Here is a 14,154-nt window from a genome sequence, read left to right as displayed (position 1 = left end):
ACTAGAATTTTGATGATATTATAGATTCTCTTGTTTAAGCTCTAATTAATTCTTGAACATAGATTTTTCTTTTTCTTGGTACTTTGCACCTTTGATCCTAGTCGTGACTCTAAGTGTTTTGTTTTCAAGTTTAACTTGATACATAAACACCACAAGCACTTAACTGGGGAACCTTTTGGGTTCGAATTTTTCCTTGATTTTTCTTCCAGACAGTGGTGTGATGAGCGGATAATTTATACGCTTTTTGGCATTGTTTTTATATACTTTTCAGCATGAATTAGTTAGTTTTTAGTATATTTTTATTAGTTTTTAATTAAAATTCACATTTCTGGACTTTACTATGAGTTTGTGTGTTTTTCTGTGATTTCAGGTAAATTCTGGCTGAAATTGAGGGACTTGAGCAAAAATCAGATCAGAGGTTGAAGAAGGATTGCAGATGCTGTTGGATTCTGACCTCCCTGCACTCAAGTGGATTTTCTGGAGCTACAAAACTCCAAATGGCCCGTTCTCAATTGCGTTGGAAAGTAGACATTCAGGGCTTTTCAGCAATATATAATAGTCCGTACTTTGGTTAAGGATAGACAACGTAAACTAGCGTTGAACGCCAGTTCCATGCTGTATTCTGGAGTCAAACGCCAGAAACAGGTTGCAAAGTGGAGTTAAACGCCAGAAACAGGTTACAAACTGGCGTTCAACTCCAAGAAAGACCTCTACACGTGTAAATCTCAATGCTCAGCCCAAGCACACACCAAGTGGGCCCTGGAAGTGGATTTCTGCATCATTTACTTATTTTTGTAAACCCTAGTAACTAGTTTAGTATAAATAGGACTTTTTACTATTGTATTTACATTTTTTGGATTACCTTTTGGTCTTTAGATCACGTTTGGGGGCTGGCCTCTCGGCCATGCCTGGACCTTCATCACTTATGTATTTTCAACGGTAGAGTTTCTACACACCATAGATTAAGGTGTGGAGCTCTGCTGTTCTTCAAAGATTAATGCAAAGTACTACTATTTTTCTATTCAATTCAACTTATTCCACTTCTAAGATATTCATTCGCACTTCAATATGATGGATGTGATGATCATGACAGTCATCATCATTCTCAACTTATGAACGCGTGCCTGACAACCACTTCCGTTCTACCTTAGATTGAATGGATATCTCTTGGATATCTAATACAGGGGACCGAGTCCGAGATATTAGAGTCTTTGTGGTATAAGTTAGAACCCATGGATGGCCATTCCTGAGATCCGGAAAGTCTAAACCTTGTCTGTGGTATTCCGAGTAGGATCTGGGAAGGGATGGCTGTGACGAGCTTAAAACTCGCGAGTGCTAGGCGTAGTGACAGACGCAAAAGGATCAATGGATCCTATTCCAGTATGATCGAGAACCGACAGATGAATAGCCGTGCCGTGATAGAGCATCTTGGACCATTTTCACTGAGAGGACGGGAAGTAGCCATTGACAACGGTGATGCCCAACATACAGCTTGCCATGGAAAGGAGTAGGAAGGATTGGATGAAGACAACAAGAAAGCAGAGGTTCAGAGGGACGAAAGCATCTCTATACGCTTATCTGAATTTTTCACCAATGAATTACATAAGTACCACTATCCTATTTTATATTTTATTTATCTTTTACTTATCAATTTAAAAAATCAGTTTAATCCGCATGACTGAGATTTACAAGGTAACCATAGCTTGCTTCAAGCCGACAATCTCCGTGGGATCGACCCTTACTCACGTAAGGTTTATTACTTGGACGACCCAATGCACTTGCTGGTTAGTTGTACGAAGTTGTGAAACAGAATTAAGAACATGAACGTGCGTATTGAGTTTTTAGCGCCGTTACCAAGGAAGGAACGATCACGATTTCGCACACCAAGTTTTTGGCGCCGTTGCCGGGGATTGTTCGAGTTTGGACAACTGACGGTTCATCTTGTTGCTCAGATTAGGTAATTTTATTTTAATTTTAAGCTTTTTATTTCTTATTTTCGAAAAATACAAAAAAAAAATTTACAAAATCATAAAATCAAAAATATTTTTTGTGTTTCTTGTTTGAGTCTAGAGTCAAGTTTTAAGTTTGGTGTCAATTGCATCTTTTTAATTTTCTAAAAATTATTTTCGAAAATTTCATGCATTGCATTCTTCATGATCTTCAAGTTGTTCTTGGCCAGTCCTCTTGTTTGATCTTCATATTTTCTTGTTTTGTGTCTTTTCTTGTTTTTCATATGCATTTTCAATTTGTTAATGTCTAAAGAATAAAAATTTTTAAGTTTGGTGTCTTGCATGTTTTCTTTTCTTGAAAATTTTTCAAAAATAAGTTCTTGGTGTTCATCTTGACATTCAAAGTGTTCTTGGTGTTCATCTTGACATTCATAGTGTTCTTGCATGCATCACATATTTTGATCCAAAATTTTTATGCATTGAGTCTTTTTTATGTTTTTCTCTCTCATCATTAAAATTAAAAAATCTAAAAAATATATTTCTCTTATTTCACTCATAATTTTCGAAAATTTGATTTGATTTAGTCAAATATTTTTAAAATTTAGTTATTTCTTATGAGTCAAATCAAATTTTCAAATTCAAAATCTTATCTTTTTCAAATCTTTTTCAAAAATCAAATCTTTTTCATTTTTCTTTTATGATTTTTGAAAATTCCAAAATGATTTTCAAAAATCTTTTTCTTATTTCTATTTCAAATTTTCAAAATTAATGCTAACAATTAATGTGATTGATTCAAAAATTTCAAGTTTGTTACTTGTCTAGTAAGAAAGGGTCAATCTTTAAACTCTAGAATCATATCTTTTTAGTTTCTTGTTAGTCAAGTAATCAACTTTAATTTTTAAAATCAAATCTTTTTAAATTTTTTTTTCAAATCTTTTTCAAAATAAATTTCAATCACATCTTTTTCAAAATCAATTTCAAAATCTTTTCTAACTTCTTTTCTAACCTCTTATCTTTTTAATTTGATTTTCAAATCTTTTTCAATCAATCTTATCTTTTTGATTGATTCTTATCTTTTTCAAAACCACCTAACTAATTTTCTCTCTAATTTTTGAAAACCCCTTCCCTCTTTTTCAAAATTCCCTTTTAATTAATTAATTGTTTTAAAAATTTAATTTAATTTGATTTCAATTTTAATTTTTAAAATTTAACTTTAAATTTTAATTTTAATTTAATTAATTTTTGAAATTCCCTCTCTCTCATCTCCTTCTAATTATTTATTTATTTATTTATTTACTAACACTTCTCTTCATCTCAAAATTCGAACCCTCTCTTCCTCTTGGTGTTCGAATTTCTCTTCTTTTATTCTTATCTTCTTCTACTCACATAAAGGAATCTCTATACTGTGACATAGAGGATTCCATATTTTCTTTTCTGTTTTCTTCTTTTTCATATGAGCAGGAACAAGGATAAGAACATTCTTGTTGACGATGATCCTGAACCTGAAAGGACTCTGAAAAGGAAGCTAAGGGAAGCTAAAGCACAACTCTCTAGAGAAAATCTGACAGAAATTTCGAAAAAGAAGAAGATATGGCCGAAAATAATAACAATGCTAGGAGGATGCTTAGTGACTTCACTGCACCTAATTCCAATTTACATGGAAGAAGCATCTCAATCCCTGCCATTGGAGCAAACAATTTTGAGCTTAAACCTCAATTAGTTTCTCTGATGCAACAGAACTGCAAGTTTCATGGACTTCCATCTGAAGATCCTTTTCAGTTTTTGACTGAATTCTTGCAGATCTGTGATACTGTTAAGACCAATGGGGTTGATCCCGAGGTCTTCAGGCTTATGCTTCTCCCATTTGCTGTAAGAGACAGAGCTAGAGTATGGTTGGACTCTCAACCTAAAGATACCCTGAACTCTTGAGATAAGCTGGTCACGGCTTTCTTAGCCAAGTTCTTTTCTCCTCAAAAGCTTAGTAAGCTTAGAGTGGATGTTCAAACCTTCAGACAGAAAGAAGGTGAATCCCTCTATGAAGCTTGGGAGAGATATAAGCAATTGACCAAAAAGTGTCCTTCTGACATGCTTTCAGAATGGACCATTCTGGATATATTCTATGGTGGTCTATCTGAACTATCAAAGATATCATTGGACCATTCTGCAGGTGGATCCATTCACCTAAAGAAAATGCCTGCAGAAGCTCAGGAACTCAATGACACGGTTGCTAATAACCAATTCATGTACACTTCTGAGAGGAATCCTGTAAGTAATGGGATGCCTCAGAAGAAGGGAGTTCTTGAAATTGATACTCTGAATGCCATATTGGCTCCAAACAAAATATTGACTCAGCAAGTCAATATAATTTCTCAGAGTCTGAATGGAATGCAAGCTGCATCCAACAGTACTTAAGAGGCATCTTCTGAGGAAGAAGCTTATGATCCTGAAAACCCTGCAATAGCAGAGGTGAATTATATGGGTGAACCCTATGGAAACACATATAATCCCTCATGGAGAAATCACCCAAATCTCTCATGGAAGGATCAACAAAAGCCTCAACAAGGCTTTAACAATGGTAGAAGAAACAGGTTTAGCAATAGCAAGCCTTTTCCACCATCCACTCATCAAAAGACAGAGAGTTCTGAGCAGACCCCATCTAGCTTGGCAAACATAGTCTCTGATCTATCTAAGGCCACTCTAAGTTTCATGAATGAAACAAGGTCCTCTATTAGAAATTTGGAAGTACAAGTGGGCCAGCTGAGTAAAGGGATCACTGAAACCCCTCCTAGTACTCTCCCAAGCAATAGAAGAAAACCCAAAAGGAGAGTGCAAGGCCATTAAATTGATCATCATGGCCGAACCTACAAGGGAGGGAGAGGACGTGAATCCCAGTGAGGAAGACCTCCTGGGACGTCCAGAGATCAATAAGGAGCTTCCCTCTGAGGAACCAAAGGACTCTGAGGCTCATCTGGAGACCATAGAGATTCCATTAAACCTCCTTATGTCATTCATGAGCTCTGATGAGTATTCTTCTTCTGAAGAGAATGAGGATGTTACTAAAGAGCAAGTTGCCAAGTACCTTGGTGCAATCATGAAGCTGAATGCCAAATTATCTGGTAATAAGACTTGGGAAGATGAACCTCCCTTGCTCACCAATGAACTGAGTGATCTGGATCAACTGAGATTGCCTCAGAAGAAACAGGATCCTGGAAAGTTCTTAATACCTTGTACCATAGGCACCATGACCTTTGAGAAGGCTCTATGTGACCTTGGGTCAGGGATAAACCTCATGCCCCTCTCCGTAATGGAGAAACTGGGAATCTTTGAGGTCAAGCTGCCAGAATCTCATTAGAGATGGCGGACAACTCAAGAAAACAGGCTTATGAACTAGTAGAGGACGTGTTAGTAAAGGTTGAAGGCCTTTACATCCCTGCTGATTTCATAATCCTAGACACTGGGAAGGATGAGGATGAATCCATCATCCTTGGAAGACCCTTCCTAGCCACAGCAAGAGCTGTGATTAATGTGGACAGAGGAGAGTTGGTCCTTCAACTGAATGAGGACTACCTTGTGTTTAAAACTCAAGGATCTCTTTCTGTAACCATGGAGAGGAAGCATGAAAAGCTTCTCTCACTACAGAGTCAACCAAAGCCCCCATAGTCAAACTCTAAGTTTGGTGTTGGGAGTTTCCAACCTTGCTCTGAACATTTGTGAGGCTCCATGAGAGCCCACTATCAAGCTATTGACATTAAAGAAGCGCTTGTTGGGAGGCAACCCAATGTTATCTAATTATATTTATTTATTTTCTCTTTGTTATTTCATGTTTTATTAGGTTGATGATCATGTGGAGTCATAAAAACTACTAAAAAATCAAAAACAGAATGAAAATAGCATTGAAAACAGCACACCCCGGAGGAAGGGCTTACTGGCGTTTAGCATCTGGCTGGCATTTAACGCCAGAACAGAGCATGAAACTGGCGTTAAACGCCAAAAATAAGCAGCAATCTGGCGTTTAAATGCCAGGATTGCACCCAGAGGAAAGCTGGCGTTAAACGCCAGAAACATGTACCATACTGGCGTTCAACGCCAGAAACATGCTATAGACTGGCGTTGAACGCCCAAAACAAGCAAGGAAGTGGCATTTAACGCCAGAAACATGCTGCAATCTGGCGTTAAACGCCAGGATTGCATATATAGGGCGTTTTAAACGTCTAAAAGGTGCAAGGATGAGAAATCCTCAAACACCTCAGGATCTGTGGACCCCATAGGATTCCCTCAGGATCTGTGGACCCCACAGGATCTCCACCTACTTCTTCTCTCCTCTTCACACCTTTCCATAACTCTCTTTCCCAAATACCCTTCACCAATCAACTCAATCACTATTCCCCATCACCTCTTCACCACTCACATCCATCTTCTCTTCCCCATAAACCCCACCTACCTTCAAAATTCAAAAAATTTTCCCTCCCAAACCCAACCCTAAATGGTTGAACCCTAAACCCCTTCCCACTCCTATATAAACCCCTCATTCCTTCTTCATTTTCACACAATAAAACCCTCTCTTCTTCCCCTTGGCCGAAACCATCTCTCTCTCCCTCTCCTCCATTTTTCTTCTTCTTCTACTTCTTTCTTTCTTCTTTTGCTCGGGGACGAGCAACCATTTTATGTTTGGTGTGGTAAAAGCATAGCTTTTTATTTTTCCATAACCATTCATGGCACCTAAGGCCAGAGAAACCTCTAGAAAGAGGAAAGGGAAGGCAATTGCTTCCACCTCTGAGTCATGGGAGATGGAGAGATTCATCTCTAAGGTCCATCAAGACCACTTCTATGAAGTTGTGGCCAAGAAGAAAGTGATCCCTGAGGTTCCTTTCAAACTCAAAAGGAATGAGTATCCGGAGATCCGAATTGAGATTCAAAGAAGAGGTTGGGAAGTTCTCACCAACCCCATTCAACAAGTCAGGATCTTAATGGTTCAAGAGTTCTATGCAAATGCATGGATCACTAGGAACCATGATCAAAGTGTGAACCCGAATCCAAAGAATTGGCTCACCATGGTTCGGGGGAATTACTTAGATTTTAGTCCGGAAAATGTAAGGTTGGCGTTCAACTTGCCAATGATGGAAGTAAACGCACGCCCCTACACTAGAAGAGTCAACTTTGATCAAAGGTTGGACCAAGTCCTCATGGACATATGTGTGGAAGGAGCTCAATGGAAAATTGACTCAAAAGGCAAGCCGGTTCAACTAAGAAGGCTTGACCTCAAACCAGTGGCTAGGGGATGGCTAGAGTTCATTCAACGCTCAATCATTCCTACTAGCAACCAGTCTGAAGTTACTGTAGACCGGGCCATCATGATCCATAGTATCATGATTGGGGAGGAAGTGGAAGTTCATGAGATCATACCTCAAAAACTCTACAAGGTGGCTGAAAAGTCCTCTAATTTGGCAAGGTTAGCCTTTCCTCACCTCATTTGCCACCTCTATAATTCGGCTGGAATTGACATAGAGGGAGACATCCTCATTGAAGAGGATAAGCCCATCACTAAGAAAAGGATGGAGCAAACAAGAGATCATGGACCTCAACATGAGCATGAGGAGATTCCTCACCATGAAATCCCTGAGATGCCTCAGGGGATGCATTTTCCTCCACAGAATTATTAGGAGCAAATCAACACTTCCCTAGGAGAATTAAGTTCCAACATGGGACAACTAAGGATGGAGCACCAAGAGCATTCCATCATCCTCCATGAAATTAGAGAAGATCAAAGAGCTATGAGGGAGGAACAACAAAGACAAGGAAGAGACATAGAGGAGCTCAAGAGCACCATTGGTTCTTCAAGAAGAGGAAGACGCCACCCTCACTAAGGTGGACTCATTTCTTAATCTCCTTGTTTGTTTATTTTCCTATTTTTCGATTTTTGAGCTTTACGTTTATTTATATTTGTATCTTATTACATGATCATTAGTGTCTAAGTGTCTATGCCTTAAAGTTATGAATATGAATCCATCACCTCTCTTGAATGAAAAATGTTTTAATTACAAAAGAACAAGAAGTACATGGTTTTGAATTCATTCTTGAAACTAGTTTAATTATTTTGATGTGGTGACAATACTTTTTATTTTCTGAATGAATGCTTGAACAGTGCATATGTCTTTTGAAGTTGATGTTTATGAATGTTAAATATGTTGGCTCTTGAAGAATACAAAAAAAGGAGACATGTTATTTGATAATCTGAAAAATCATAAAAATGATTCTTGAAGCAAGAAAAAGCAGTGAATACAAAAGCTTGCAAAAAAAATAGCGAAAAAAAAAGAAAAAGAAAAAGCAAGCAAAAAAAGCCAAAAGCTCTTTAAACCAAGAGACAAGAGCAAAAAGCCAATAGCCCTTAAAACCAAAAGGCAAGGGTAATAAAAAAGGATCCAAGGCTTTGAGCATCAGTGGATAGGAGAGCCTAAAGGAATAAAATCCTGGCCTAAGCGGCTAAACCAAGTTGTCCCTAACCATGTACTTGTGGCGTGAAGGTGTCAAGTGAAAACTTGAGACTGAGCGGTTAAAGTCAAGGTCCAAAGCAAAAAGAAGAGTGTGCTTAAGAACCCTGGACACCTCTAATTGGGGACTGTAGCAAAGCTGAGTCACAATCTGAAAAGGTTCACCCAATTATGTGTCTATGGCATTTATGTATCCGGTGGTAATACTGGAAAACAAAGTGCTTAGGGCCACGGCCAAGACTCATAAAGTAGCTGTGTTCAAGAATCAACATACTGAACTAGGAGAATCAATAACACTATCTAAATTCTAAGTTCCTATAGACGCCAATAATTCTGAACTTCAATGGATAAAGTGAGATGCCAAAACTATTCAAGGGGCAAAAAGCTACAAGTCCCGCTCATCTGATTAGAGCTAAGTTTCATTGATATTTTGGAATTTATAGTATATTCTCTTCTTTTTATCCTATTTGATTCTCAGTTGCTTGGGGACAAGCAACAATTTAAGTTTAGTGTTGTGATGAGCGGATAATTTATACGCTTTTTGGCATTGTTTTTAGTATGTTTTTAGTATATTTTAGTTAGTTTTTATTATGTTTTTATTAGTTTTTAAATAAAAATCACATTTCTGGACTTTACTATGAGTTTGTGTGTTTTTCTGTGATTTCAGGATGTCTACTTTCCAACGCAATTGAGAGCGCGCCAATTGGGCTTCTGTAGCTCCAGAAAATCCACTTCGAGTGCAGGGAGGTCAGAATCCAACAGCATCTGCAGTCCTTTTTCAGCCTCTGAATCAGATTTTTGCTCAGGTCCCTCAATTTCAGCCAGAAAATATCTAAAATCACAGAAAAACACACAAACTCATAGTAAAGTCTAGAAATGTGATTTTTATTTAAAAACTAATAAAAACATAATAAAAACTAACTAAAATATACTAAAAACATACTAAAAACAATGCCAAAAAGCGTATAAATTATCCGCTCATCACAACACCAAACTTAAATTGTTGCTTGTCCCCAAGAAACTGAAAATCATATAGGATAAAAAGAATAGAATGTACAATAAATTCCAAAAACATCTATGAAGATCAGTATTAATTAGATGAGCGGAGCTTTTAGCTTTTTGCTTCTGAACAGTTTTGGCATCTCACTTTATCCCTTGAAGTTCAGAATGATTGGCTTCTATAGGAACTCAGAATTTAGATAGTGTTATTGATTCTCCTAATTAAGTATGTTGATTCTTGAACACAGCTACTTTATGAGTCTTGGCCGTGACCCAGAGCATTTTGTTTTCCAGTATTACCACCGGATACATAAATGCCACAGACACATAACTGGGTGAACCTTTTCAGATTGTGACTCAACTTTGCTAAAGTCCCCAATTAGAGGTGTCCAGAGCTCTTAAGCACACTCTTTTTGCTTTTGGACCACGACTTTAACCGCTCAGTCTCAAGTTTTCACTTGACACCCTCACGCCACAAGCACATGGTTAGGGACAGCTTGGTTTAGCCGCTTAGGCCAGGATTTTATTCCTGTGGGCCCTCCTATCCACTGATGCTCAAAGCCTTGGATCCTTTTATTTTTCCCTTGCCTTTTGGTTTAAAGGGTTACTGGCTTTTTCTGCTTGCTTTTCTTTTTTTTTTCCACAAGCTTCTCACTGCTTTTTTTTTTTCTTCAAGAATTAATTTTATGATTTTTCAGATTATCAAATAACATTTCTCCTTTTTCTATCATTCTTTCAAGAGCCAACAATTTTAACATTCATAAACAATCAAATTCAAAAATATGCACTGTTCAAGCATTCATTCAGAAGACAAGAATTATTGCCACCACATCAAAATAATTAAACTGTTTTAAAATTCGAAATTCATGTACTTCTTTTTCGTATTCAATTAAAAACATTTTTCATTTAAGAAAGGTGATGAATTCATTTTCATATCTTTAAGGCATAGACACTTAGACAGTAGTGATCATGTAATATAGACACAAACATAAATAGATATAAGGCATAATTTTCGAAAAACAGAAAATAAAGAACAAGGAAATTAAAGAACGGGTCCACCTTAATGATGGCGGCTTGTTCTTCCTGTTGAAGATCTTATGGAGTGCTTGAGCTCCTCAATGTCTCTTCCTTGCCTTTGTTGCTCATCTCTCATAACTCTTTGGTCTTCTCTAATTTCATGGAGGAGGATAGAATGCTCTTGGTGCTCCACCCTTAGTTGTCCCATGTTGGAACTTAATTCTCCTAGGGAGGTGTTGATTTTCTCCCAATAGTTTTGTAGAGGAAAATGCATCTCTTGAGGTATCTCATAGATTTCATGATGAGGAATTTCCTCATGCTCATGGTGAGGTTCTCTTATTTGCTCCATCCTTTTCTTAGTGATGGGCTTGTCCTCATCAATAAGGGTGTCTTCCTCTATGTCAATTCTAGCTGAATTGCAGAGGTGACAAATGAGATGAGGGAAGGCTAACCTTGCCAAAGTAGAGGACTTGTCTGCCACCTTGTAGAGTTCTTGGGATATAACCTCATGAACTTCTACTTCCTCTATAGTCATGATGCTATGAATCATGATGGCTCGGTCTATAGTAACTTCAGACCAGTTGCTAGTGGGAATGATTGAGCGTTGGATAAACTCCAACCATCCCCTAGCCACGGGCTTGAGGTCATGCTTTCTTAGTTGAACCGGCTTTCCTCTTGAATCTCTCTTCCATTGAACGCCCTCTTCATAAATGTCTATGAGGACTTGGTCCAACCTTTGATCAAAGTTGACCCTTCTAGTGTAGGGGTGTGCATCTCTTTGCATCATGGGCAAGTTGAATGCCAACCTTACATTCTCCGGACTAAAATCTAAGCATTTTTCCCGAACCATTGTAAGCCAATTCTTTGGGTCCGGGTTCACACTTTGATCATGGTTCTTGGTGATCCATGCATTGGCATAGAACTCTCTAACCATTAAGATTCCGACTTGTTGAATGGGGTTGGTGAGAATTTCCCAACCTCTTCTTCGAATCTCATGTCGGATCTCTGGATATTCACCCTTTTTGAGCTTGAAAGGGACCTCGGGGATCACCTTCTTCTTGGCCACAACTTCATAGAAGTGGTCTTGGTGCAACCTTGAGATGAATCTCTCTATATCCCATGACTCGGAGGTGGAAGCTTTTGCCTTCCCTTTCCTCTTTCTAGAGGTTTCTCCGGCCTTAGGTGCCATAAATGGTTATGGAAAAATAAAAAGTAACGCTTTTACCACACCAAACTTAGAAGGTTTGCTCGTCCTCGAGCAAAAGAAGAAAGAAGAGAGTAGAAGAAGAAGAAATAGAGGAGATGGAGGGGGCTTAGTGTTTCGGCCAAGGGGGAGAAGTAGTGTGTATGTTGTGTGAAAATGAAGGAGTGAAGATGGGTTTATATAAGAGTGGAGAGGGGGAATGGTTCGGCCATTATGGGTGGGTTTGGGTGGGAAAGTGGTTTGAACTTGAATGGTGAGGTAGGTGGGGTTTTATGAAGGATGGATGTGAGTGGTGAAGAGAATTGTGGGATTTGATAGGTGAAGGGTTTTTGGGGAAGAGGTATTGAGGTGATTGGTGAATGGTTGAAGAAGAGAGAGAGAGGTGGGGTAGGTGGGGATCCTGTGGGGTCCACAGATCCTGAGGTGTCAAGGATATCTCATCCCTGCACCAAGTGGCGTGCAAAAATGCCCCTTTCTGCCAATCCTGGCGTTAAACACCAGGCTGATGTCCGTTTCTGGCGTTTAATGCCAGCTTCTTGCCCGTTAAACGCCAGTCTGGTGCCCATTTCTGGCGTTAAACGCCCAGAATAGTGCCAGACTGGGTGTTTAACGCCCATTCTGCTACCCTTACTGGCGTTTAAACGCCAGTAAGCCTCTCTTCCAGGGTGTTCTATTTTTCATTCTATTTTTCAGTCTATTTTTGCTTTTTCAATTATTTTTGTGACTTCACATGATCATCAACCTACAGAAAACATAAAATAACAAAAGAAAATAGAAATTTAACATAGATAATTAAAGATTGGGTTGCCTCCCAACAAGCGCTTCTTTTAATGTCAATAGCTTGACAGTGGGCCCTCATGGAGCCTCACAGATGTTTAGAGCAATGTTGGAACCTCCCAACACCAAACTTAGAGTTTGACTGTGGGGGCTCTGTCTGACTCTGTATTGAGAGAAGCTCTTCATGCTTCCTCTCCATGGTTACAGAGGGATATCCTTAAGCTTTAAACACAAGGGAGTCTTCATTCACTTGAATGATCAATTCTCCTCTATCAACATTAATTACAGCTTTTGCTGTGGCTAGGAAGGGTCTGCCAAAGATGATGGATTCATCCATACACTTCCCAGTCTCTAGGATTATGAAATCAGCAGGGATGTAGTAGTCTTCAACCTTTACCAAGACATCCTCTACAAGTCCATAAGCCTGTTTCTTTGAATTGTCTGCCATCTCCAGTGAGATTTTTGCAGCTTGTACCTCAATGATCCCTAGCTTCTCCATTATAGAGAGAGGCATGAGGTTTATACTTGACCCTAGGTCACACAGAGCCTTCTCAAAGGTCATGGTGCCTATGGTACAAGGTATTGAGAACTTCTCAGGATCTTGTCTCTTCAGAGGTAATTTCTGCCTAGTCAAGTCATCCAGTTCTTTAGTGAGCAATGGAGGTTCATTCTCCCAAGTCTCATTACCAAATAACATGGCGTTTAGTTTCATGATTGCTCCAAGGTACTTAGCAACTTGCTCTTCAGTAACATCTTTATCCTCTTCAGAGGAAGAATACTCATTAGAGCTCATGAATGGTAGAAGTAAATTCAATAGAATCTCTATGGTCTCTGTGTGAGCCTCAGATTCTCATGGTTTCTCATTAGGGAACTCCATGGAGGCCAGTGGACATCCATTGAGGTCTTCCTCAGTGGAGATCACTGCCTCTTCCTCCTCTCCAGGTTCGGCCGTGTGGGTCATGTTGACGGCCTTGCACTCTCCTTTTGGATTCTCTTCTGTATTGCTTGGAAGAGTACTAGGAGGGAGTTCAGTAACTTTCTTACTCAGCTGACCTACTTGTGCCTCCAAATTTCTAATGGAGGACCTTGTTTTAGTCATGAAACTTTGAGTGATTTTAATTAGATCAGAGACTACAGTTGCTAAGTCAGAGTGGCTTTGCTTAGAATTCTCTGTCTGTTGCTGAGAAGATGATGGAAAATGCTTGTTATTGCTAAACCTGTTTCTTCCACCATTATTGTTATTGAAGCCTTGTTGAGGCCTCTGTTGGTCCTTCCATGAGAGATTTGGATGATTTCTCCATGAAGGATTGTAAGTGTTTCCATAGGAATCTCCCATGTAATTCACCTCTTCCATTGCTGGGTTCTCAGGATCATAAGTTTCTTCTTCAAATGAAACTTCTTTGGTACTGCCTGTTGCTGCTTGCATTCCAGACAGACTCTGAGAAATCATATTGACTTGTTGAGTCAATATTTTGTTCTGAGCCAGTATAGCATTCAGAGTATCAATCTCAAGAACTCCTTTCTTCTGACTTATCCCATTATTCATAGGGTTCCTTTCAGAAGTGTACATGAATTGGTTATTTGCAACCATTTCAATGAGTTTCTAAGCTTCTGCAGACGTCTTCTTCAGATGAAGAGATCCTCCAGCAGAGCTGTCCAATGACATCTTGGACAGTTCAGACAGACTATCATAGAAGATACCTATGATGCTCCATTCTGA

At 38.9% G+C, this 14,154-nt stretch overlaps 1 non-coding gene across 1 annotated transcript; it reads right to left on the bottom strand.

Moving 5' to 3' along the window:
- Positions 1 to 3,932: 3,932 nt before the first annotated feature.
- On the bottom strand, positions 3,933 to 4,040 carry LOC148576612 (small nucleolar RNA R71). Its single transcript, XR_015902823.1, has one exon. It is a non-coding gene; the product is annotated as a small nucleolar RNA R71 (small nucleolar RNA).
- Positions 4,041 to 14,154: the final 10,114 nt, after the last annotated feature.

This window comes from Arachis ipaensis, chromosome B1 (assembly GCF_059453495.1).
Source record: "Arachis ipaensis isolate K30076 ecotype BB chromosome B1, ASM5945349v1, whole genome shotgun sequence".
Taxonomy (NCBI): domain Eukaryota; kingdom Viridiplantae; phylum Streptophyta; class Magnoliopsida; order Fabales; family Fabaceae; genus Arachis; species Arachis ipaensis.
Note: the sequence above shows the minus strand (reverse complement) of the source record. Positions and strands in the feature narration are given on the sequence as shown.